General features: G+C 36.8%; 1 long non-coding RNA gene across 2 annotated transcripts in view; it reads left to right on the top strand.

Moving 5' to 3' along the window:
* The window catches only part of LOC131396158 (uncharacterized), a 213,028-nt gene that overhangs the window by 71,475 nt on the left and 115,679 nt on the right, over nt 1-25,874 (top strand). Inside the window, exon 3 of one of the 2 annotated variants that reach the window (XR_009216431.1) lies at nt 24,896-24,998. The exons of the other annotated variant lie outside the window; for it this stretch is intronic. This is a non-coding gene — a long non-coding RNA (uncharacterized LOC131396158). The remainder of the gene's footprint in view (nt 1-24,895; nt 24,999-25,874) is intronic. 2 annotated transcript variants of the gene reach the window in all.

A 25,874-nucleotide genomic window follows, 5' to 3' on the forward strand; every position in this document is an offset into this window, starting at 1 on the left:
TGCTCATCTTCCTCCACTTTATATGGGACGCCACTACAGCATGGCTTGACAAGCCGTGTGTCGGTGCGCACCCGGGATCCGAACCGGCGAACCCTGGGCTGTTGCAGAGGAGCGCACGCACTTAGCCGCTTGTGCCACGGGGCCGGCCCCTGGAGATTTAAATAGAGTACTTCATGGAAAACTTAGGAATTCATAAGATAAATTCCCAATACTAAGACTTCTATCACATCACTTTTCCTGTATTAGTGGTACTGTTAGAACAAATAAATCAAGCAAGGATTATTTATTTTGTGGGTGATTTTAATAAGACAAGTTTAGGTGCTTTATGTAAAGATTTATCTAAATAGTCAATTTTTGTAGCCTTTTGTAAAATATACTGTCCGAAGAGAGATAGAATTTAAATTTATGTTTTTTAAGATAGAAACGATATTTAAACCACATCCCCCAAAAGTTGTTGTTGTTTCAGAAAAAGGTAACAAAATCAGAGAGGTGAAATTCTAGAAGATAAAATAAAACCTGACTGTTTGGAAAATTATGAATAGAGTCACACTGTTCCTGTAGTTCTGAACACAGAGGGTAACTTTAATTTTAAAATCTGGAGAATTCAAACATTTTATCCAAGGACAGGTAAATATTTTTATTTTAGTTCCTGAAAATTGCTTTAACCTGGGTTCTTGACACAGTGAAAACGCCACAATAGCAAGTTCTGACTGCTGGCTTTTGTGACTACCTTGTGTATGTAGTCATGAAGCAATTACTACACCATTCCTTTTTTTCTCCATCATAGATAGAAAGCAAAGGATATATAGTAGCTCGGATAGAATCTGCAGACTCAAAGAAAGATGCCTGAATTTGGGCTACTTTAGCAGTAAATGGGGAATCCTATGAGCTTGTCTATCTGTACCTTTTTAATCCCTTTAGATATATAGCAAAGTACTCCTGCCAATTTTGCCTTAGGGTAAAGAGAACTGTAAGGGTAAAGAGAAAAAGGCCACAGAAGCTCTTTGTTTCTTGGCTATCCTATCTAGATAAACAATGACCCACTGCCTCAGAGGAAACTGCGTATATAGAAAGCCAAACTGTCCATATAACTTATCAAGGACTACTGACTTCAGTCCTTTTTGTTTTTATTCTCCCTATTTCTTATCTTATAATATTTATTACCTTTATTTATTTTTTACTTAAAATATTATTTTGAATAGGGAACGTTTACACAGTATTAAATTCTAAAGGGTGAAACAGTACTCATTAAAATGTAATACTACCCTTATATCCAAACCACGCAGACCTCTTCCTCAGAAGCAACCACTATCACCTGTTTCCGGTGTGTATTTTTTAGAGATCTTTTATGCATATGTGAATAAATAAAACTGCACACACACACACACATTCTTTAAAAAGCAGACACCTACACATATCATAGTATTTTTTATATATTGCTCTGTACCTTTTTTTTTATTTTATTGAGGTCATAATATCTATAACTGTGAAATTTCAGTTGTACATTATTATTAGTCAGTCACCATATATAGGTGGCCCTTTACCTCTTTTGTCCACCCCCCAACCCCCTTCCCCTCTGGTAACCACTAATCTGTTCTCTTTGTCCATGTGTTTATCTTCCACGTAAGAGTGAAATCAGACAGTGTTTATCTTTCTCTTTCTGGCTTATTTTGCTTAACAGAATACCCTCAAGGTCTATCCATGTTCTTGCAAATGAGACAATTTTGTCTTTTTTTATGGCTGAGTAATATTCCATTGTGTGTGTGTGTGTGTGTGTGTGTGTGTGTGTACACTACATCTTCTTTGTTCATTCATCAGTCCATGGGCACTTGGGTTGCTTCCATGTCTTGGCTGTTGTGAATAATGCTGCAGTGAACATAGGGTGCGTAAATCTCTTTGAACTGTTGAGTTCAAGTTCTCTGGATAAATACCCAGTAGTGGGATAGCTGAGTCGTATGGTATTTCTATTTTTATTTTTTTGAGAAATCTCTATATTGTTTTCCATAGTGGCTGCACCAGTTTGCATTCCCACCAGCAGTGTATGAGGGTTCCCTTTTCTCCACATCCTCTCCAAATTTGGTATTTTTTGTCTTGCTAATTATAGCCATTTCAATGGGTGTAAGGTGATATCTCATTGTAGTTTTGATTTGCATTTCCCTAATGATTAGTAATGTTGAACATCTTTTCACGTGCCTATTGGGCATCTGTCTATCTTCTTTGAAACAATGTCAGTTCATATTCTCTGCTCATTTTTTGATTGGGTTGTTTTTTTGTTGTTGAGTTGTGTGAGTTCTTTATATATTTTGGAGATTAACCCCTTTTTGGATATATAATTTGCAAATATTTTCTCCCACTTGGTGGGTTGTCTTTTTGTTTTGTTCTTGGTTTCCTTTGCCTTGCAGAAGCTCTTTAGTCTGATGCAGTCCCATTTATTTTTTCTTTTGTTTCCCTTGCCCAAGTAGACATGGTATTCGAAAAGATGCTTCTCAGGCCAATGTCAAAGAGTGTACTGCCTACATTTTCTTCTAGAAGTTTTATCATTTCACGTCTGACCTTCAAGTCTTTAATCCATTTTGAGTTAATCTTTGTGTATGGTGAAAGATAATGGTCTACTTTCATTCTTTTGCATGTGGCTGTCCAGTTTTCCCAACATCATTTATTAAAGAGACTTTCCTTACTCTATTATATGTTCTTGGCTCTTTGGTTGAAGATTAGCTATCTGTAGAGGTGTGGTTTTGTTTCTGGGTTTTCAATTCTGTTCCATTGATCTGTGTGTCTGTTTTTGTACCAGTACCATGCTGTTGTGATTACTATAGCTTTGTAGTATATTTTGAAGTCAGGGATTGTGATGCCTCCAGCTTTGTTCCTTTTTCTCAGTTGTTTTAGCTCTTCAGAGTCTTTTGTTGCCCCATATGAATTTTAGGATTCTTTGTTCTATTTCCTTGAAGAATGTCATTGGGGTTCTGATTGGGATTGCATTGAATCTGTAGATTGCTTTATGGAGTATGGGCATTTTAACTATGTTTATTCTTCCAATCCATCTGCATGGACTATCATTCCATTTCTTTATGTGGTCATCGATTTCTTTCAATAATGTCTTATAGTTTCATTGTATAGGTCTTTCACCTCCTTGGTTAAATTTATTCCTAGATATTTTGTTCTTTTTGTTGTGATTGTAAATGGGATTGTATTCTTGAGTTCTCTTTCTGTTAGATCGTTATTACAGTATAGAAATGCAACTGATTTTTGTAAGTTGATTTTGTACCCTGCAACTTTCTATAGTTGTTGATTATTTCTAATAGTTTTCCGATGGATTCTTTAGAGTTTTCTATATATGAAATCGTGTCATCTGCAAACAGCGAGAGTTTCACTTCTTCCTTGCCAATTTGGATACCTTTTGTTTGTTTTTCTTGCTTTGGCCAAAACCTCCAGTACTATGTTGAATGAGAGTGGCGAGAGTGGGCACCCTTGTCTTGTTCCTATTCTCAGAGGGATGGCTTTCAGTTTTTCCCTGTTGAGTATTATGTTGGCTGTGGGTTTGTCATATATGGCCTTTATTATGTTGAGTTACTTTCCTATTATACCCATTTTACTGAGAGTTTTTATCATAAAGGGATGTTGGATCTTGCCAAATGCTTTCTCTGTATCTATTGAGATGATCATGTGGTTTTTATTCCTCATTTTGTTAATGTGGTGTATCACATTGATTGATTTGCAGATGTTGAACCATCCCTGCATCCCTGGTATAAATCCCGCTTGATCATAATGTATGATCCTTTTAATGTATTACTGTATCTGGTTTGCCAATATTTTGTTGAGGATTTTTATATTATGTTCATCAGTGATATTGGCCTGTAATTTTCCTTCTTTGTGTTGTCCTTGTCTGGCTTTGGGATCAGGGTGATGTTGACCTTGTAGAATGAGTTAGGAAGTGTGCCATCATCTTCAATTGTTTGGAATAGTTTGAGAAGGATAGATATTAAATCTTTGAATGTCTGGTAGAATTCTGAGAAGCCATCTGGTCCTGGACTTTTATTTTTGGGGAGTTTTTTCATTACTGTTTCAATCTCTATACTTGTGATTGGTCTATTCAGACTCTCTATTTCTTCTTGATTTGGTTTTGGGAGGTTGTATGAGTCTAAGAATTTATCCATTTCTTCTAGGTTATCCAATTTGTGAGCATATAGTTTTTCATAGCATTCTCTTATAATCCTTTATATTTCTGTGGTATCTGTTGTAATTTCTCCTCTTTCATTTTTAATTTATTTGAGCCTTCTGTCTTTTTTTCTTAGTGAGTCTGGCTAAGGGTTTTTCAATTTTGTTTATCTTCTCAAAGAACCAGCTCTTAGTTGGTTCATTGATCCTTTCTACTGGTTTTTGTTTTTTTTTTTTTGGTTTCTATTTATTTCTGCTCTAATTTTATTATTTCTCTCCTTCTGCTGACTTTAGGCTGTGTTTGTTCTTATTTTTCTAGTTCTGGTAGGTGTAGTTTAAGATTACTTATTTGAGATTTTTCTTGTTTGTTAGGGTGTGCCTATATTGCTGTGAATATCTCTCTTAGGACTGCTTTTGTTGCATCCCATATGAGTTGGTGTAGTGTATTTTCGTTTTCATTTGTCTCCAGATATATATATATTTTTTTTTGGTAAGGAAGATTAGCCCTGAGCTAACATCTGTTGCCAGTCCTCCTCTTTTTGCTGAGGAAGATTTGCCCTGGGCTAACATCCGTGCCCATCTTCCTCTACTTTATATGTGGGACGCCTGCCACACCATGGCTTGATAAGCGGTGCATAGGTCCATGCCTGGAATCCGAACCTGCGAACCCCAGGCCACTGAAGCAGAGCTCGGGAACTTAACCACTATGTCACCAGTCCAGCCCCATCCAGATATTTTTTTATTTCTTCTTTAATTTCTTCATTGATCCAGTGGTTGTTCAGTAGCATGTTGTTTAGTCTCCACATATTTGTCACTTTCCCAGCTTCTTTCTTGTGGTTGATTTCTAGTTTCATAGTATTATGGTTGGTAAAGATGCTTGATATGATTTCGATCTTCTTAAATTTATTGAGGCTTGCTTTGTTTCCCAACATATGGTCTATCTTTGAGAATGTTCCATATGCACTTGAGAAGAATATGTATTCTGCTGATTTTTGATGGAGTGTTCTATTTATATCTATTAAGTCCATCTGGTCTAGTTTTTTTGTATAATTCCACTATTTCCTTGTTGACTTTCTGTCTGCATGTTCTATCCATCGATGTAAGTGGGGTGTTGTCGTCCCCTACTATTATTGTGTTGCTGTTAATTTCTCCTTTTAGGTCTCTTAGTAGTTGTTTTATGTGCTTTGGTGCTCCTGTGTTAAGTGCATATGTATTAATAAGTGTCATGTCCTCTTCCTGGAGTGTCACTTTTATCATTATCTACTACCCCTTTTGTCTCTCATTGCCTTTTTTATCTTGAAATATACTTTGTCTGATATAAGTATGGCAACACCTGCTTTCTTTTCTTTGCTGTTAGCTTAGAGTATCGTTTTCCGTCCCTGCACTCTAAGCCTGTGTTTGTCTGTAGAGCTGAGATGTATTTCCTGGAGGCAGCATACTGTTGGGTCTTGTTTTTTAATCCATCCAGCCACTCTGTGTCTTTTGATTGGAGAATTCAATCCATTTACATTTAGAGTGATTATTGATATATGAGGGCTTAATGCTGCCATTTTATCACTTGTTTTCCAGTTATTCTATATTTCCCTTGTTTCTCATCCCGTGTATTTCTGACTGCCAGTTCAGTTTGGTGTTTCTCTATGATAGTTTTCTCAGTTTTCTCTTTATTTATCATTTATGTCTCTGTTCTGATTTTTTGTTTAGTAGTTACCGTGAGGTTTGTATAAAAGATCTCATAGATGAGATAGTCCATTTTCTTATAGTCTCTTGTTTCTTTAACCTAAGCAGTTTCCATCACTTTCCTCTTCTCCATCTGAGTTATTGTTGTCACAACTTATTCTGTTTTGTATTGTGAGTTTGTGATTAAAATGAATTGATTATAGTTATTTTTTATGCTTTCCTTCCCTTTATCGTCAATGTTATAATTAAATGTTTGCTAACCTGTTCTGATAGAGAGCTGCAATTTTCTGATTTTGTCTGTCTGTTTATCTCCTTGCTCAAGGATTTGTAAACCCTTTCTTTTTTTTTTTTTTTTTTCAGGTATGAGGGCTTTCTTGATCATTTCTTGTAGGGAGGGTCTTGTGGCAATGAACTCCCTCAGCTGTTTATCTGGGAAAGTTTTTATTTCTTTATCATATCTGAAGGATAGTTTCACTGGATAGGGTATTGCCTGAAGGTTTTTGTCTTTCAGAATTTTGAATATATCATTCCACTCTCACCTAGCCTGTAAGGTTTCTGCTGAGAAATCCACTGAAAGCCTGATAGGGGTTCCTTTGTAGCTTATTTTCTTCTGCCTTCCTGCCCTTAATATTTTTTCTTTGTCATTGATTTTTTTGCCAGTTTGACTAATATATGCCTTGGAGAAGGTCTTTTTTACATTGGTGTGGTTAGGAGTTCTATTAGCTTCATTTACGTGTAGTTCCAGCTCCTTCCTCAGGCTTGGGAAGTTCTCAGCTATTATTTCTTTGAACAAGCTCTCTGCTGCTTTCTTCATCTCTTCTCCCTCTGGAATACCTATGATCCTTATGTTGCATTTCCTAATTGAGTTGGATATGTCTCAGGATTTTTTTCATTTCTTTTTAGTCGTAGTTCTCTCTCCTCCATCTGCAACATTTCTATATTTCTGTGCTCTAAAATACTGATTCTGTCCTCCATAATATCAGCTCTATTTTTTAAGCTCTCCAGATTTTCCTTTATCTCAATCATTGTGTTTTTCATCTCCAACATTTCTGATTGGTTTTTCTTTATAGTTTCAATCTCTTTTGTGAAGAATTCCCTCTGTTCGTTAATTTTATTTATTTATTTATTTATTATTTATTTTATTTATTTATTTATTTCCCCCCCAAAGCCCCAGTAGATAGTTGTATGTCATAGCTGCATGTCCTTCTACTTGCTGTATGTGGGACGCGGCCTCAGCATGGCTAGAGAAGCAGCCCGTCGATGCACGCCCGGGATCCGAACCCGGGCCACCAGCATCGGAGCGCAAGCACTTAACCGCTAGGCCACGGGGCCGGCCCATTAATTTTATTTTTGAGATCATTAAACTGTCTTTCTGAGTTTTCTTGTAACTCATTGAGTTTCTTTTTTTTTTTTTTTGTGAGGAAAATTCACCCTGAGCTAACATCCATTGCCAGTCTCCCTCTATTTTGTATGTGGGTCGCCGCCCCAGCATGGCTGACAAGTGGTAGGTCCATGCCTGGGATCGGAACCCATGAACCCAGGCCACTGAAGCGGAGCACGCCGAACTTAACCACTATGCCATGGGGCCGACCCCTCATTGAGTTTCTTTATGATAGCGATTTTGAATTCTCTCATTTAGGTTGTAAATTTCTGTGACTTCAGGATGCATTTCTGGGTACTTGTCATTTTCCTTCTGATCTGTAGTTTTAATATATCTCTTCATGCTATTGGATGGGGTGGATTTGTACTGTCACATAGTAGTAGTATCTGGTTGCAGATTCCACCTGCCACCTCATCTCCTGGTGAGGGCAGGAGCTGTGTCTTCTGAGCTGTTGGCAACTCCTAGCAGATGTGCCTGTCCATTGGAAGCTCTGCTGACAAGGCCTGTCTGCATTTGCCCACTGGCTGCTGCTGCTTTACACACGTATGCACAGGCGCTCTGGCTGGGATCCCCTATTTTGGCCAACCGGCCGAGCTGGCAGGAGGAGGGGAGGGGCGCTTTCTTTCCCCTGCACAATCCCGCATGCCCTTGCTCTGTGCTCACTGTCTGCTGGCTTGCGCTGCTTGGCTTGGTGTGGGCACTCCCATGATTGCTTAGCTGCCCCGGTGCTGAGTGTTCCTCCTGTGGGAGGCAACTCCAAGAGCGCAAGTGTTCACGTGGAGGGCTGCCTTTTTCCCCTTCAGTGTTGTGCACCAACTGCCAGCAAGGTCCTACAGCCTAGATTGCTGCTGCTCGGGGAGGGAGAGGAGATCTCTTTACCTCCTTCCGCTGCCTCCTGGAGGGGTCTAGCACCCCCACCTTTACACGTATGGCTTTGTGGATCTCTCAGACATCTATTGTGTTGTGTGAATGTCCTCTGTTGGTTTATGAATGTTCTTTTCATTGTATCTTAGCAGGGAGAGACTAAGGGAAGAGCTCACTCAGCCATGTTGCTGATGTCACTCTCCTGTACCTTGCTTTTTTAACTTAACAAGACATCTCAGATCATGCCTATATTAGTTCCTATAAAGCTGCCACCTTTTTTTTTTTTTTTTTTTTTGATATTTTAATGGTTTCTAACATTGTGAAATTTTGGGTTGTACATTTTTGTTTGTCCATCACCCCATATATGACTCCCTTCACCCCTTGTGCCCACCCCCCACCCCCACTTCCCGGGTAACCACAGTCCAGTTTTCTCTGTCCATGTGTTGGTTTATATTCCACATATGAGTGAGATCATACAGTGTTTGTCTTTCTCTTTCTGGCTTATTTCACTTAACATAATACGCTCCATGTATTTGCGATCCATGTTGTTGCAAATGGGACGATTTTGTCTTTTTTTATGGCTGAGTAGTATTCCATTGTATATATATACCACATTTTCTTAATCCAATCGTCAGTTGAGGGACACTTAGGTTGCTTCCACTTCTTGGCTATGGTGAATAATGCTGCAATGAACATAGGGGTGCATAAGCCTCTTTGGATTGTTGATTTCAGGTGCGTTGGATAGATTCCCAGTAGTGGGATGGCTGGATCATAGGGCATCTCTATTTTTAATTCTTTGAGGAATCTCCATACCGTTTTCCATAGAGGCTGCACCAATTTGCATTCCCACCAGCTGTGTATGAGGGTTCCTGTTTCTCCACATCCTCTCCAACATTTGTTGTTTTTTGTCTTGGTGATTATAGCCATTCTAACGGGCGTGAGGTGGTATCTTAGTGTTGTTTTGATTTGCATTTCCCTGATGATTAGTGATGTTGAGCATCTTTTCATGTGCCTATTGGCCATCTGTATATCTTCCTTGGAGAAGTGTCTGTTCATTTCCTCTGCCCATTTTTTGATCGGGTTGTTTGTTTTTTTGTTGTTCAATTGTGTGAGTTCTTTATATATTATGGAGATCAACCCCTTGTCAGATGTATGTTTTGCAAATATTCTCTCCCAGCTGGTTGGTTGTTTGTTCATCTTGATTCTGGTTTCATTTGTCTTATAAAAGCTCTTTAGTCTGATAAAGTCCCACTTGTTTATTTTTTCTTTAGTTTCCCTAGTCTGGGTAGGCATGTCATCCGAAAAGATTCCTTTAAACCCAATGTCAAATAGTGTGTTGCCTATATTTTCTTCTATGAGTTTTATAGTTTCAGGTCTCACCTTCAGGTCTTTGATCCATTTTGAGTTAATTTTTGTGAATGGCGATAGCACATGGTCCACTTTCATTCTTTTGCATGTGGCTGTCCAGTTTTCCCAACACCATTTATTGAAGAGACTTTCCTTTCTCCATTGCATGTCCTTAGCACCTTTGTCGAAAATTAGCTGTCCGTATATGTGTGGTTTTATTTCTGGGCTTTCAGTTCTGTTCCATTGATCTGTGTGTCTGTTTTTGTACCAGTACCATGCTATTTTGATTACTATTGCTTTGTAGTATGTTTTGAAGTCAGGGATTGTGATGCCTCCTGCTTTGTTCTTTTTTCTTAGGATTTCTTTAGCTATTCGGGGTCTTTTGTTGCCCCATATAAATTTTAGTATTCTTTTTTCTATTTCTGTGAAGAATGTCATTGGGATTCTGATTGGGATTGCATTGAATCTGTAGATTGCTTTAGGTAATATAGACATTTTAACTATGTTTATTCTTCCAATCCACGTGCATGGGATATCTTTCCATTTCTTTATGTCATTGTAGATTTCCCTCAATAATGTCTTGTAGTTCTCATTGTATAGGTCCTTCACCTCCTTGGTAAGATTTATTCCCAGGTATTTTATTCTTTTTGATGCAATTGTAAATGGTATTATCTTTTTGAGCTCTCTTTCTGTTAGTTCATTATTAGCATATAGAAATGCAACTGATTTTTGTAGATTGATTTTGTACCCTGCAACTTTGCTGTAGTTGTTGATTGTTTCTAACAGTTTTCCAACAGATTCTTTAGGGTTTTCTATATATACAATCATGTCATCTGCAAATAGTGAGAGTTTCACTTCTTCGTTACCTATTTGGATTCCTTTTATTCCTTTTTCTTGCCTAATTGCTCTGGCCAAAACCTCCAGTACTATGTTGAACAGGAGTGGTGAGAGTGGGCAGCCCTGCCTCGTTCCTGTTCTCAGAGGAATGGCTTTCAGTCTTTCCCCGTTGAGTATGATGTTAGCTGTGGGTTTGTCATATATGGCCTTTATTATGTTGAGGTACTTTCCTTCTATTCCCATTTTATTGAGAGTTTTTATCATAAATGGATGTTGTATCTTGTCAAATGCCTTCTCTGCGTCTATTGAGACGATCATGTGGTTTTTATTCTTTGTTTTGTTGATGTGATGTATCACGTTGATTGATTTGCGGATGTTGAACCATCCCTGCGTCTCTGGTATAAATCCCACTTGATCATGGTGTATGATCTTTTTAATATATTGTTGTATTCGGTTTGCCAATATTTTGTTGAGGATTTTTGCGTCAATGTTCATCAGCGATATTGGCCTGTAATTTTCTTTCTTTGTATTGTCTTTGTCTGGTTTCGGTATCAGGGTGATGTTGGCCTCATAGAATGATTCAGGAAGTGTTCCATCTTCCTCTATTTTTTGGAATAGTTTGAGGAGGATGGGTATTAAATCTTCTTTGAATGTTTGGTAAAATTCACTGGAGAAGCCATCTGGTCCTGGACTTTTATTTTTTGGGAGGTTTTTGATTACTATTTCAATCTCTTTACTTGTGATTGGTCTATTCAGATTCTCCATTTCTTCTTGGTTCAATTTTGGGAGGTTGTATAAGTCTAAGAATTTATCCATTTCTTCTAGATTGTCCAATTTGTTGGCATATAATTTCTCATAGTATTCTCTTATAATCCTCTGTATTTCCATGGTATCCGTTGTAATTTCTCCTCTTTCATTTCTAATTTTATTTACTTGAGCCTTTTCTCTTTTTTTCTTAGTTAGCCTGGCTAAGGGTTTGTCTATTTTGTTTATCTTCTCGAAGAACCAACTCTTTGTTTCATTAATCCTTTCTACTGTTTTTTTGGTCTCAATATCATTTATTTCTGCTCTGATTTTTATTATTTCTCTCCTTCTGCTGGCTTTGGGCTTTGTTTGTTCTTCTTTTTCTAGTTCTGTTAGGTGTAATTTAAGGTTGCCTATTAGGGCTTTTTCTTGTTTGTTAAGGTGGGCTTGTATCGCTATGAGTTTCCCTCTCAGGACCGCTTTTGCTGCGTCCCATATGGTTTGATATGGCATGTTATCATTTTCGTTTGTTTCCAGATAGTTTTTGATTTCTCCTTTAATTTCATCAATGATCCATTGGTTGTTCAGTAGCATGTTGTTTAATCTCCACATTTTTGTCACTTTCCCAGTTTTTTTTTCCCGGTTCATTTCCAGTTTCATAGCCTTATGGTCTGAAAAGATGCTTGTTATGATTTCAATCTTCTTAAATTTATTGAGGCTTGCTTTGTTTCCCAACATATGGTCTATCCTAGAGAATGTTCCATGCGCGCTTGAGAAGAATGTGTAGTCAGCTGTTTTTGGGTGGAGTGCTCTGTATATGTCTACTAGGTCCATCTCGTCCAGTTTTTCATTTAAGTCTAATATTTCTTTATTAACTTTTTGTCTGGATGATCTATCCATTGCTGTAAGTGGGGTAAGATCCCCTACTATTATTGTGTTGTTGTTGATTTCTCCTTTTAGGTTTGTTAATAGTTGTTTTATGTACATTGGTGCTCCTATGTTGGGTGCATATATATTTATAAGTGATATGTCTTCTTGATGGAGTGTCCCTTTTATCATTATATATTTCCCTTCTTTGTCTTTCTTAACCTGTTTTATCTTGAAGTCTACTTTGTCTGATATGAGTATGGCAACACCTGCTTTCTTTTGTTTGCCATTAGCTTGGAGTATTGTCTTCCATCCTTTCACTCTGAGCCTGTGCTTGTCTTTAGTGCTAAGATGTGTTTCCTGAAGGCAGCATATTGTTGGGTCTTGCTTTTTAATCCATCCTGCCACTCTGTATCTTTTGATTGGAGAGTTCAATCCATTTACATTTAGGGTAATTATTGAAATATGAGGGTTGAATGTTGCTGTTTTGTCACTTATTTTCTGGTTCTTTTGCATTTCCTTTGTTTCTTGTCCCATTTGTTTTGGACTGCCAATTCAGTTTGGTTGTTCTGTCTTATGATTCTTCTAGTTTTCTCTTTGTTTATCATATGTGGTTTTAATTTGATTATTTGTTTAGTGGTTACCTTGAGGTTTGGGCGAAAAATCTTCTGTATGAGATAGTCCATTATCTGATAGCCTCCTATTTCCTTATACTAAGTCAATTCAGTCACTTTCCTCTTCCCCTTCTAAGTTGCTCTTGTTATACCTTATTCTATCTTGTGTTGTGGCTGTGTGTTTACAGTGATGAGGTTAAATTTATTTTTGGTGAATTTCTTCCTTTGATCTTTGAGTTTAGTATTTAAGTGGTTGCTAACCTATTCCGGTAAAGATCTACTATTTCTCTGATTTTGTCTACCTACTTTTCTCCTTACTCCAAGCTTTGTGTTCCCTTTCTCTTCTTGTTTTCAGGCCTGAGGGCCTTCTTGAGTATTTCTTGTAGTGGCGGTCTCGTGGCCATGAACTCCCTTAGCTTTTGTTTATCTGGGAGAGTTACTATTTCTCCATCATATTTGAAGGATATTTTTGCTGGATAGAGTATTCTTGGCTGAAAGTTTTTGTCTTTTAGTATTTTGAATATATCATTCCAGTCTCTTCTAGCCTGAAAAGTTTCTGTTGAGAAATCCGCTGAGAGCCTGATGGGAGTTCCTTTGTACGTTATTTTTTGTTTTTGTCTAGCTGCCCTTAATATTGTTTCTTTGTCGTTGACCCTGGCTAGCCTTACCACTAGGTGTCGTGGTGAAGGCCTTTGTCTGTTAATATATATAGGTGTCCTGTTGGCTTCGCTTACTGGTATTTCCTGCTCCTTCCCCAGATTTGGGAAATTTTCAGCTATTATTTCCTTGAATAGGCTCTCTGTTCCTCTTTCCCACTCCTCTCCCTCAGGAATACCTATAATTCTTATGTTACATTTTCTAATAGAGTCCGATATTTCTCGGAGTCTTTCTTCATTTCTTTTTAGTCTTAGTTCTCTCTCTTCTTCCATCTGGAGTATATCTGTATTCCTATCCTCTAAAGTACTAATTCTTTCCTCCATATTGTCAGCTCTGTTCTTTAAAGATTCCAGATTCTCCTTTATCTCCTCCATTGTGTTCTTCATCTCCATCAGCCCTGATAGGTTTTTCTTTATGATTTCAATCTCTTTTGTGAAGAAACTCCTTATCTCATTTAATTGTTTGTCTGTGTTGTCTCGTATTTCGTTGAGTGTTTTTATGATAGTTATTTTGAAATCTCTGTCATTTAGTTTATGGATTTCTGTGTCTTCGGGGTTGATTTCTGGGTGCTTGTCATTTTGTTTCTGGTCTGGTGATTTCATATATTTTTGCATTGTCGTTCCTGTGTTGGTTTTGATTTTCCTCATCCTGGAAGTCTCTGGTTGCAATTTCCACCTGCCGCCACTGTCTGGTGGTAAAGGGCTGTGTAGTCTAAGCCCCCTGCGCTCTGCCCCAGTTTTTCTGCTGCGATCCGCAGTTTTGTTTTGTTTTGTTTTGTTTTTTTTCCCCACTGCCATCCACGGGTCCAGTCCAGTTTATTCAGGTCTGCCTCGGACCGCTAGATCTGGTCGAGCTGCAGACTCCGGGTTGCGGGGAGGGGGGAGCTCTCTCTTTTGCCCTCTGGGTCCCTGACGTGGGAGGCTTCTCGTTTGCCCCTCTTTATCCGCTCTCTGGGTTGCTCAGATGTTGATGGTAGCCCTGTGGCTCCTCTGAGCCCTCTGTGCGGGAGTTTCCCACTGGCTGAGAGAGCCCGAAGAGCTACAGTTTCCCGCCGAGGGCCGCCCCTCCCCCCTCTCTGGGAGCCGCGTGGACCGGATCGCTGATCTGATGGGGAGGGAGCGGAGTTCTCCTTACCTCTCCCCACTTTCTCCGGGGGCCCAGCACGTTCCGCTCTCAGATGTGCGGCAGTGTGGATCCCTCCGCTCTAGCTTTTCACTGTCTGGGATTCCGTTGTTGGTCTGTGGCTGTTACTTTTGTTGTATTTTGTGGGGGAAGAATTCACGGGAAAGCTCACTCCGCCATGATGCTGACGTCACTCCTCGAGCTGCCACCTTTTTAAAAAATGAAACGTAGCATTCTGTTATACAGATGTCTTTATCTAATCAGTTCCTTCATTTCTGACATTTAGGTTGTTTTCAGCTTTTTTATTATGAATTCTGTTGTGATAGATATCACTATATGATAGTGATTTTATATATGTGTAAGTATATGTAGGAACTGCTGGGTTAAAATGTATGTGCATTTTACTGGTTTTCTCTATTATTACTATATTTTTCTATTTCAATGATTTCCACTCATATATTTATTATTTCCTTCTCTCTGCTTTCTTTGATTTAAATTTGTACTTTTTTTTTTCACTTTTTAAGATAGAAGCTTAGATCATTGACTTTAAATCTTTTTTTTTTTTAATTTTTATTTATTTATTTTTACCCCAAAGCCCCAGTAGATAGTTGTATGTCATAGCTGCACATCCTTCTAGTTGCTGTATGTGGGACGCGGCCTCAACATGGCCGGACAAGCAGCGCGTCAGTGCCCGCCCGGGATCCGAACCCTGGCCGCCAGTAGCGGAGCGCGCGCACTTAACTGCTAAGCCACGGGGCCGGCCCTAAATCTTTTTTTTCTAATAGAAGCATTTAGAGCTATAGATTTCCCTTCAAACACTGCTTTAGCTGCATCCTAAATTTTTGATGTGTTGTTTTTGTTATTATTCATTTCAAAACACTTTATGATTTTCCTATAGTTTCTTATTTGACCTATGTGTTATTTAGAAATGTGTGGCTTTAATTGCAAACACTTTGGGCTTTTCTGTATATCTTTTTGTAATTGATTTCTAATTTGATTCTGTTTTGGTCACAACACACACTCTGTATGATTTAAGTCTTTTTAAATTTATCATTGACTTGTAAAAATTCATTAAGACACATCATATGAATTGGTGAGTCTTCCTTCTGCACTTGAAAAGAATGTGTATTCTACAGTTTATGGGTTTACTCTTCTTAATAGTTAATTAGGTCAAATTGGTTGTTCAAGTTTTCTATTCTCTTACTTTTTTGTATAATTTTCCTATCAACTACTAAGAAAGGGATATTAAAATCTCTAATTATGATTGGGGATTTGTCTATATCTTCCTTTATTTCTGTCAGCATTTGGAAATGTATTTTGAAGCTCTGTTATGAGGTGGATACATGTTTACTATGGTTATGTAATCTTGATAAATTGGCCTTTTACCATTATGAAATGTCTTTCTTTATTCTGAAGTCTATTTTGTCTGATCTGAATATAACCAATTTAGCTTTCTTATGCTTGATGTTTGCATGGTATATTTTTTCTGTACTTTTACTTTTAACTTGTCTGTATTTTTATATTTAATGTGTGCCTCTTGTAGATATTGGTTCTTATTTTTTATTGTCTGACAATTTCTGACTTTTAGTGGGAATGTTTTGTCCACTTACATTTAAGTTAACTTGCTTTGGGTTAAGCCTACCGTCTTGCTATTTGTTTTCTATTTGTCTTATCTCTTTGTTCTTTTTGCTTCCCTTCCTGCCTCTTTTTGAACTAATTGACTCTTTTTAATATACAATTTTTTTCCTCTACTGGCTGATTACCCATATCTTTTGTATTATTATTTTAGTGTTTACTATAGGGTTTACAGTATTCATCTTTACGTTATCACAGTCTGCCTGCAAATAATATTATACTACATCACATATAATTTTACACCCCCCATCATTCTTTGTGTTTTTATCATACATTTAAATTTTATTTATATAATAAACCAACTGTACAATGTTTAAAGAAATTAAGATATGAAAGAAAAATATATTTTGTATTTACCCATATATTTTTCATTTCCAATGCTCTTCATCCTTTGTATGGATCTAGTATTTTCCTTCAGCCTAAAGAACTTCCTTTAACATCTCTTGCAGTGCAGGTCTTCTGACAACAAATTCTCTGAGCTTTTTTTTTGTTTGGGTTATGAAATTCTTTGAAAAATATCTTAATCAAACTACAGATTTTAGACAACACTGTTGATGCTTCTAGATAAAAGACTCAATATACTTGTTCCCTTATCCCCCTTTTTCCTAGCTCTCCTTTGAAGCTAAATGCTTCATTTCTAAATTATAAGATTCTCTAACCATCAATCAGTTTGGAAAATGAGAATTTCATTAACCCTCTCCAGACTACTTCACTTCACAGACTCTCTCCTCTTTTTATCATCCCCGTTATTAAGGAATACCAGTTTGTGTCAAATTCAATGTAGGTGATCTGCTTAGAAGGTCTCTAGTTTCATCAACTTTGGATATTTGGTATGGTAGGCTCAGCTATCTCATTGCAGTATAGGCCTATTTAAGAAGAAGCAACCCTAGTTACATAATATTCATTTCCCTATTTTACAGTTTAACGTCTTTTATCTCTTGCTGTCAAGATAAATAACTTTAGCAGATGTATTTACTGACCAATCGTATCTCCATCAACTTTAGGAGACTGTTCTCCAACTGCCAGTCTTCTCTCACTCTGCATTCAATCCATCAGCAAAATCTGTCAGGTTTACCTCCCAAATATATCCCAAATGTGACCACTTTTCATCACCTCTAGTGCTCCCACTTGTTCCAACATATTTTGATCTCTTATCTAAACCTTTCTAATGGCCTCTTAACCTGTCTCCCTTTTTCCACTCTCACCTAAAAGTCCATTCTCTACACAGCAGCCAGAATCATCCTTTAAAAAATCAAAGTCAGATCATATCACTTCTCTGCTCAAAACTCTCTAATGGCTTTCCTTCTCACTGAGAATAGCAGCGAGTCTTCACCATGGCTTACAGTGCTCTGTATGGCCTGGTCCTAACTCTCAATGCCCTACCATTTGACCCCTTTCTGATTCTACTCCAGACACACTGGCCTCCTTGCTTTTCCTTGAACATGCCAAGCCTGCTCCATTTTCTGGGCTTTATTCTTATTGTTTCCTCTGCCTGAATGTTCTCCCAGATATTCTGAGTTGGCATCATTTATTTACTCAAGCCTCAGCTCAAAGTCATAGCACAGAGCACTTCTAAAGTAGCAACTCTCCCACTTTGCCCCCTTGTTAGCATAGTTACTCTCTATCCCTTTGTCCTTAATAAATCAAGAGAGACATCAAGGATATAATTCCGGCTAAGTGATTTCTATCAGAAACCCCTTTCTGATCATGTCCAAAGTGCATGTAAACATTTTTTTGCATGTGCATTTTATGCTTTTTAAGCAATTGGTTTACTACCTAATGTACATTATGAATTATGTAACTGACAAAGTGATTAGAAAAGTTAGCCAGTTATTAGAAAAGTTATTAGAAAACTATGTAACCTACCTGTAATGAATGTGTATCCCTGCATTGTACAATACATTATTTATTATTTCATTCTGTTTCCATCATTGTTTTTCTCTCTTTTGTTTCACCTTTAGTATATTTTCCAGTGTTATGTAATGTATTTTTTTTCAAGTTATCTTAAATTCTTTCTGGAACAAGGTAAGATATAAATAAATAAACCCAGAAGTTATAGCATTGCCTACCAAAGTTTAAGTTGGTAGAATTGCAGAACAAAATGAGATGAATTCTATCTTCCATGTAGTCACTGTTTATAGTTAAATAGAAAAAAATGCATATTGACATTAACTAATTTTAATATATGAACTTATGGAAGAGAATTTTATTTTTTTTAGGGTAGGGAACATCTATGGGATAATGTGTCCAGCATATCTTTTCTGGAATTTTCTCTCCCCATTCATATGTTTAACACACCTCTTGGTCCCAGATGTGTACTTTAGGCATCGCTAGCTATTTGTCCAAGGTAGACACAGTTCCCCACCTACCCAGGCAGAGTTAATTTGTCCAGGGTTAGATACATGCTCATTAGTTGGATAATGAGAACCTTCCCTAAGAATTTTGGTTTTGGGAATGAAAGACTGACTGAAGCTGTGAAATGTGCAGCTCTGTAGCTCTGGGCAGCCATGTTTTTCTTTTTTTTTTTTTTTTCCTGTAAGGAAGGTTAGCTCTGAGCTAACATCCAAAGCCAATCCTCCTCTTTTTGCTGAGGAAGACTGGCCCTGAGCTAACATCCATGTCCATCTTCCCCTACTTTATATGGGACACCGCCACAGCATGGCTTGATGAGCAGTGCGCTAGTCCGCCCTGGGCATCCGAACAGGCAAGCCGCCAAAGCGGAATGGCGAACTTAACTGCTAAGCCACCGTCCCGCCCCCATGTTTTTCTTTATGTGGGAAAAGCCAGGCTGCAGTCATAGAGGATTAAGCTGGCCCATGGAAATAGATGAGATATGAGAAAGGACCTGGACAAGTTCTGGCTGTGTCTTCGTCCTTCATTTTGTACAATTCTACCTTGCACTCAATAAGATACTCCAGTATCATTTTAGTAAATTCCTCATTTTGCTAATCCAGTGCGAGATAGTTTTGGTTACTTCCTAACCAGAAGAATTCTAACTGATATAGTTAGCGCAAAGTGTGCAGTAGGAAGTACATGTGGGTATAGAATCCGTATCCTTACCCTAAACTACCTGAACCCGAGAGTCTGCCCAAATATAGAAAGCTCTTACTCCTAGAATTAAATTATGAAAATATGCAAGCTGATGAGTAATTAAGAATGTGTAACAATTTTCATTAAAGTAGTTTTCTCCATGCTTAGATTGTTTCAGATTTTTTTACTTGTTTGCTTCATATTCTTATTTCAGAATCTGATGCCTATGCTTTTATAGGAGGTAATTAAGTCAGAAATAATAATAATAATACCAGGCTATATTTGGTCATTTGGATTAAAAAACCCTTGGAATAGAATGAAGTTTTGTGTAATATACATTGTATCCTATGACTGAATGTTAGCCAGGTCCCCAGGGACAAAGCTTTTATCACTGGCAGAGTATAGCAGCAACAGCTTTCTTCTTCTCTTGCAATCAGCACTTTGTGTTTAATGTTTGAAAATATTTGGCAAATACAACAAAAGAAAGGTTGTAGATGTTACCTTTAATTGGACTTTAAAAATTAATATAGTGAAACAGTGTTCTGGTTTTTGCCCTTTTGCCATTGACCAGATGAAGAGAACCCAGAGTACTTTTCTCAGCTCTATTTTATTCCTAAGAACAAAGCAAGGCAGTGGTATTAAGAAGAAATTATTTGCTCTAAGTGGTAGTGTGACTAGTTGCATTTTGAGGGTTTTTTTGTGTCTGTACATAATCTATGTACAAGAATATACAATGGTTTTATATATAAGAGAGGGATTATTCAAATAAACATAGCAGGAGATCACCAGACCTCATTTCTACCAATAATCTCAATTGTTTTTCCAAACAAAGATGCTAGATGCAGGAAAACTGCAACTTAATTTGGTTTTTATCTGCTCTCCTAAGCCCTTGCCAACTTTTAATGGAGGTACAAATGAAACAGCAAAACAAAGAATACGAACTAATCTTGATAACCCACAAAGCGAAATTTTAATTTTTCAGTTTTTCAATTAACTAAAAGTCAAATCAAGTATTTCCTCTAGCTTCAGAATTAGATTGATGCCACCACACATGCAAGGTAAATGAGAGTCTTTCTTTGGGACTAATGACTTTTGACTTCTCTCTGGGATTAATGTGTCAAGCCGTCAGTCTGTGCCACAGCCAGCTCCTTTGAGCGAGTTCTACCACCCTTTAGGTGCTCTTATGATTTCTACCAAGACAGAAGATTGTAGGAAAGGAACCACTGTTTTTCCAGGATATCTGGACTAGGATTCCTTTGGTGGCACCAATAGAATCTGTGCAAAGATCCTCATCTGCTGGTCAAGTCCTCCACTTAACTGAGGACTCAACTTAAATTCCTACTAAATTTTCATCTGAAACCTTGAGTGTCTAGTGGGCATAATTGTATGAGTTTGGACTCAGGCAGAATTGAGTAAAAATCATTACTCCTCTCTTTAATAGCTGTGCAACCTTGAGAACATTATTTAGCTTCTAAGTCTTACTTTTCTTATCTGCCACAAAAGGTTGTAATGAGATATTATATCTGAAGTATCTTCTAAAGTACCAGGCCTTTTTAGTTTCCCTAACATTCCTTAATTTCACCATGTTTCATATTTCTATCTTCCTTAGTCTTGAGCCCAAATACTAGCCCCTGTAGTCCTTTCTTTTATCTTAAACTCTCATCCCAGCAATGCTCTGTGCTTGATCTCATGATCTTTCAATGTTTTTGCACCTCCTCAACCTTTCCATTGTGCCCTGTGGAACTTGTCCTATGAGAAATAGTATACCAATATTCTTGCACTGGCTTGACATGTGGAGCTACCCCAAGAATTTGACTACCTCTGGATCCCTCTTGAGTAGAAACTACTTTGTCTTTTTCGTTGTACATCCACATGCCTGGGACATTGGTTGCTCAGTATTGTTCAGGTTCCTTTTTGCTGCTTATAATCCATCACTCCTCTATTCCATGCTAAAAATAATCTCCTATGACACAACTATCTTTCAAGAATATGACTATCTTGCTTTCTTGTGGTCATCTTCTACCAATCTCCAAGTTACTTTTCCATGTTAATTAAAGGCTTATGCCAGGTTGAGAGTCTTTTTCCCTAATCTCATGTTATTCTGTTGTTCTAGATGCTATCACTGGACTCAACGGAGATGTCCTGTCTGATGGCATATTCACATAGTTTCTTGACATCCTTAACTCCAGTTATCGTCTGTGTCTTGATGACTCTATTGCTGAAATGTCATCTGATAATGTACAATATCTGAAGATATTGTATGAGCCAATGAATTATTTTCTACATATATTCCATCTCAGTTCACCCAGATGAAAATCTTAGCAGTTGCACTGCTACAGCATACTAGGAATCACTGGCCACTAGTTTTATCCTTATTGACAGCCAGCCTTTCAGTGAGTGAATCAACTCTAGAATCTCACCATTAGAGTGTGCTTTTTAGGGCCACTTCTGTCACCAATTCTCTTAGGTTGGGTCCCCTAGAAGCAGAGCTCAAGAAAAAAATTCTTGTGCAATGATTTATTAAGAGAGTACTCTTCAAAAGAAAGTGAGGAAAGCAGGAAAGGACAGAGGAAGATGCTAGGCAAAGATGTGGTTTCAAAAGAAGTCTAGCCTCAGCTTGATCCCATGGGGAGCTCTGGAAAGTGAATGGTACCACAGAATTATCTCTTTTATGGGCAATCCCTCTGTGGGACCCAGATGTGATGACTTGGCTTTTGTACTCTGTATTTGTTACTCAGCTGTTATGGGCCACCCCTAGGTGGTTGCCTCTTAACTGTCGGAGGGTGAAATTGGTAATCACCAATTTTAATTAGGTTCCTAGTATTCCCTTGTAGGATTGCACTTATATTTTATTTAGCTAGATCCCTAATTATTGGACATTTTGATTGTTTCCAATTTTTTTTCTATTGTAAACCAAATGGAAGTGAACATCTTCTCTAAATAATTGAGCACATGTAACTTTTTAAAGTAGTAGCAAGATAATTGGCAAAATAAAAAACTCTAGACTCATCAGTTTTTTACTGTGTCATACAATTTAAGGATGAAATTTGAGTTAAGTTTGTTTAAAAGACAGAAATATTTTAAACTTGTTGCATGGACATAGAGATGAGAAATAGAAGATAAAATGGAACCAAAAACTATGCAAAGAAAATTTTGATAACTAAATAGAGTAGAAGTTTAAATTTGTTAGAGAAGAAATATAGTTCTTATATTTAGATACTCACAAAATTTTCTAATCCCTTAACAAATATATTGAAATATAAGACTTGACTGAAAAGCAGCATAAAGGATCCACTCATTGATTTAAGTATGTGAAATCAGACCTCTGTGCCATAATTAGGCCATAATAAGTAATTTAAGAATATATGTACATCCATAAATGACAAAGAAGCAGCACAAGAAACTGTCTAAAAATACATAAGTTAAGGAGGATGGATTAAAAAAAGAAGAAGAAAAAGCTGTATGTAAAACCAACACTAGGGATTTAGGTAAAGGGAGAATTGAAGAAAAAAAATGTATTCTTTCTTCCAAGATTGTTAAGGACATATCACAAGATTCATGTCGGAAAAGTGAAATACTTAGAAAAAAAAGAATTAACTAGTGTAAGATGGAAATTGATAACTAAAATGCCTGAGATGTTCAATTTTTGAAAAAAATACATCTTAGCTGTATGGATGCATATATAGTTGTATTAACAAAAAAGATAAACTATTTTCATAAATTTCACAGAAGCAGGTGCCCCTAAAGGAGAGAAGAGGGATGCAATTGGAGAGATGTGTTAAGGTAGCTGCTAAGTTTACTGGTAATGGCTTTTTTTAACCTGGATGGTGGGTACATGCATGTTGTTTCTAACGTTATGTTTTCAAAGCACACCTTTAGAAGTCTGATGTATTTCCCCCTAAAAATAAAATTAAAATACATTTTAAAACAGCAAAAGAATTTTAAATAACCAATAAATTAAAAAGAAATTACAGTTATAAAGGAGGAACAAAATTGTTTTCTCAGTTCCTGTGAACCATGTTGATCTTGGTTCAACTTACCAATTCCAAAATAGTTAAAATAGAAGCATTCTAAATTAATTTTTACTCATTTACTATAACAGAATATTGTCATGGTAAATTGGTATCTAAAATTTAAACAACTCATTGCACAACAGAATTTGAAATAAGAGATCTTTGGTAATTTTACGTTATGGATGTGAGAACATCGTAGTGAGGCTTCCATAATGTTAGACTACATTTATGAAAAATGTAGCAATTGCAGAAGGGTAGAAAATTGTCACTAAAAGTATTGTTAATCTTCTGAAGAACAATTGTAAAGGTAATTTAGCTCTAATATTCAAAAAAAGGAAAAACAGTGACCCTGAGCATGATTCTGTTGTTAGTCCACCATCAGCCACTCCTAAAATAATGAAATAAATATTAAGTGGCAAAAAAGTGGTACATTCTTAAGAATATAGCAAAACGATGAACATTAAGCAGAATTAGAGTTTAAAAAAATAAACAAATCATTGTAGAAAAACTTCATTAATGATTTATAAGAGAGGATATACATCATGTTAATTAAATTTACAGATGATACTAAATTGAATAGTGTTGACAAAACCAGTGAGGGCAGATAAAAGGGACCTAAAGTGGTTAGAAATATGGGCAGGAAATGAAATGTGATTCAACCTGGAAAAATGTAGCTAATACATCTGGGGAAAAATAATCAGAAACACAGCCATTCAATTGGCAGGATATACAGTACTTGGAAAGCAGTAATACCAAGAGACTTTGAGATGATAGTGGGTTGCAAATTATATATGATCTTGTAATGCAATACGAGAGTAAAATCAGTCAATGAGATTTTAGTCTGTATATGCAAAAGCTTCACATCATATGGCTGGAAGATAAGAGTTATTTAAATGGTACTGCTGAGATCACAACAAGAATACCAGTTTAAAACATAAATGCCTCAAATAAGTAAATTGAATAGCATTCAAAGTGGAAAATAAATGTATAAAAGGCTTCAGACTTTAATTTGTAGGAAAAGATTAAAATAACAGAACATATAATATTTGTCCATCTCTGACTGAGTCTAGTTATGATAACATCTCACAAATATTTGAAATATGTAAACATCATAGAAGCCAAGTCATTTTTAAAGGTAGAATAAGAAGTTTATAGTTAAGTAATGGGATGAAATTAAGTAACGGAAATTTAAGGCTGAATCCGGGAAATGTTTCCTGACAGTGAAATCTATTAGTCTCTGGAATGGATTCCCTAGAGAGGTGAGGGGAAGTTCCATTCCTCTAGTCATTGGACTAGATCAAGGCTTGGACAACACATTATTTAAAAAAAAAAAAGAAAAAAAGTGAAAACTAATTTGACTGTTTTGCATCAGCAGGGATGCACACATAACATTGTTGGGTCTCATCCAATTGTCTTAGATGGTCTCAGACTTTTCTGACATGTTACGTCCTTTAAGGAACAGCATGTTATTTTTATAATGAATGATTTCTAAAAGACCCAATTCATATTTTCCAGTTCATGAACTTCAATTTCCTGGATTTTTTTTTTCTTCCAAGTCATAAGAATGCTAAAAAAGAAAACACCCATCCTTTTCTTTGTTGATGAGCTATGGCCGTAAATATTCCAAGGCTTTTGGATCAGATCAGATGAGGTAGCTGAACTCTGAAGTCTCACTTATATCAGTGCATTGAAAACATATTTTTACTGCAGTTTTGCAACCACAACTATGCACTATATAAAAATTCATTCACTTCCTTTTCTGGGTTAATCCACAGAGAGATTTTTACCAGATGGTGTCCTGGAGGTACTATTTACTTTTAGCAAAGCAATATAACCTAGTTTGAAAAATATAAAGTATGTATGCACTTCATCCCAACATTAAAACATTCTGTCAATTGTACTTTTAAATTATCTAGGTTAAAGTTTGTCTATAACTTTGTTCTGTGTCCCAGCTGAGTGAAATGAATGTGGAAGAAGAATACTTTTCAAGACAATCAGTTTTAACCCAAAGTGTGATTCTTCTAAGCAAAAACAAAAACAAATTATGTACCAGAGGTAAGTTTTTTTAAGAGGTAAATTTTATATATATCCATATATTTATGTTTTAAGGTATATGTGTGTGTACATATATATATATGTATATATGTACACACACACACACACAGTATTTCACATTATTAGTCCTTATTATTATCTCTGTAGAAAGAAGTAAAGAAAATAGAGGCTCCTGTCTCGAAGTGCTTAATAGCCTAGCTAGAGAGAACTATGTGAGAAGCAAATATAGGTGGTGCAGATGCATATCAATTATTTAATAAAAGCATTTAGATGGAATTGTGCAAACTATGTAGGAGGTGACAAATAGATTTGATTCAGTGGAATGGAGGATCTGTTGAGGTCTATAAGAAATGAGCTGGTGAAATGGGACTACAGAGTTGGAGTAGGCAGAGTGTACTAGGTTCTCCAGAGAAACAGAACCAATAGGATGGAGAGATTATCTATCTATCTGTCCTGTCTGTCTGTCTGTCTGTCTATCTATCTGTCTACCTATCTATCTTTTTGTTGTGATTATGGAGGCTGGTATTCCAATTCAAAGGCTATCAGGCAGAAAGAGCTGATATTACAGTTCGAGGCCGTCAGGCTGGAGAATTCTCTCTTACTTGTGGGAAGATCTTCCTTTTGTTCTGTTCAGACCTTCAACTGATTGGATGAGGCTCACCCACATAAAGTAGAGGGTAATCTACTTTACTCTGTCTACTGATTTAAATGTTAATCTCATCCAAAAACACCTCATAGAAACACTTAGAATAATGTTTGACCAAATATCTGGGTACCCTGTGGCCCAGTCAAGTTGACACATAAAATTAACTGTCACATAGAGACTGAGAGGAGTTTGAATTATCGAGAACAATTGTAAGCTTTTGAACAGGGAAG

This window comes from Diceros bicornis, chromosome 32, assembly GCF_020826845.1.
Source record: "Diceros bicornis minor isolate mBicDic1 chromosome 32, mDicBic1.mat.cur, whole genome shotgun sequence".
Lineage (NCBI taxonomy): Eukaryota > Metazoa > Chordata > Mammalia > Perissodactyla > Rhinocerotidae > Diceros > Diceros bicornis.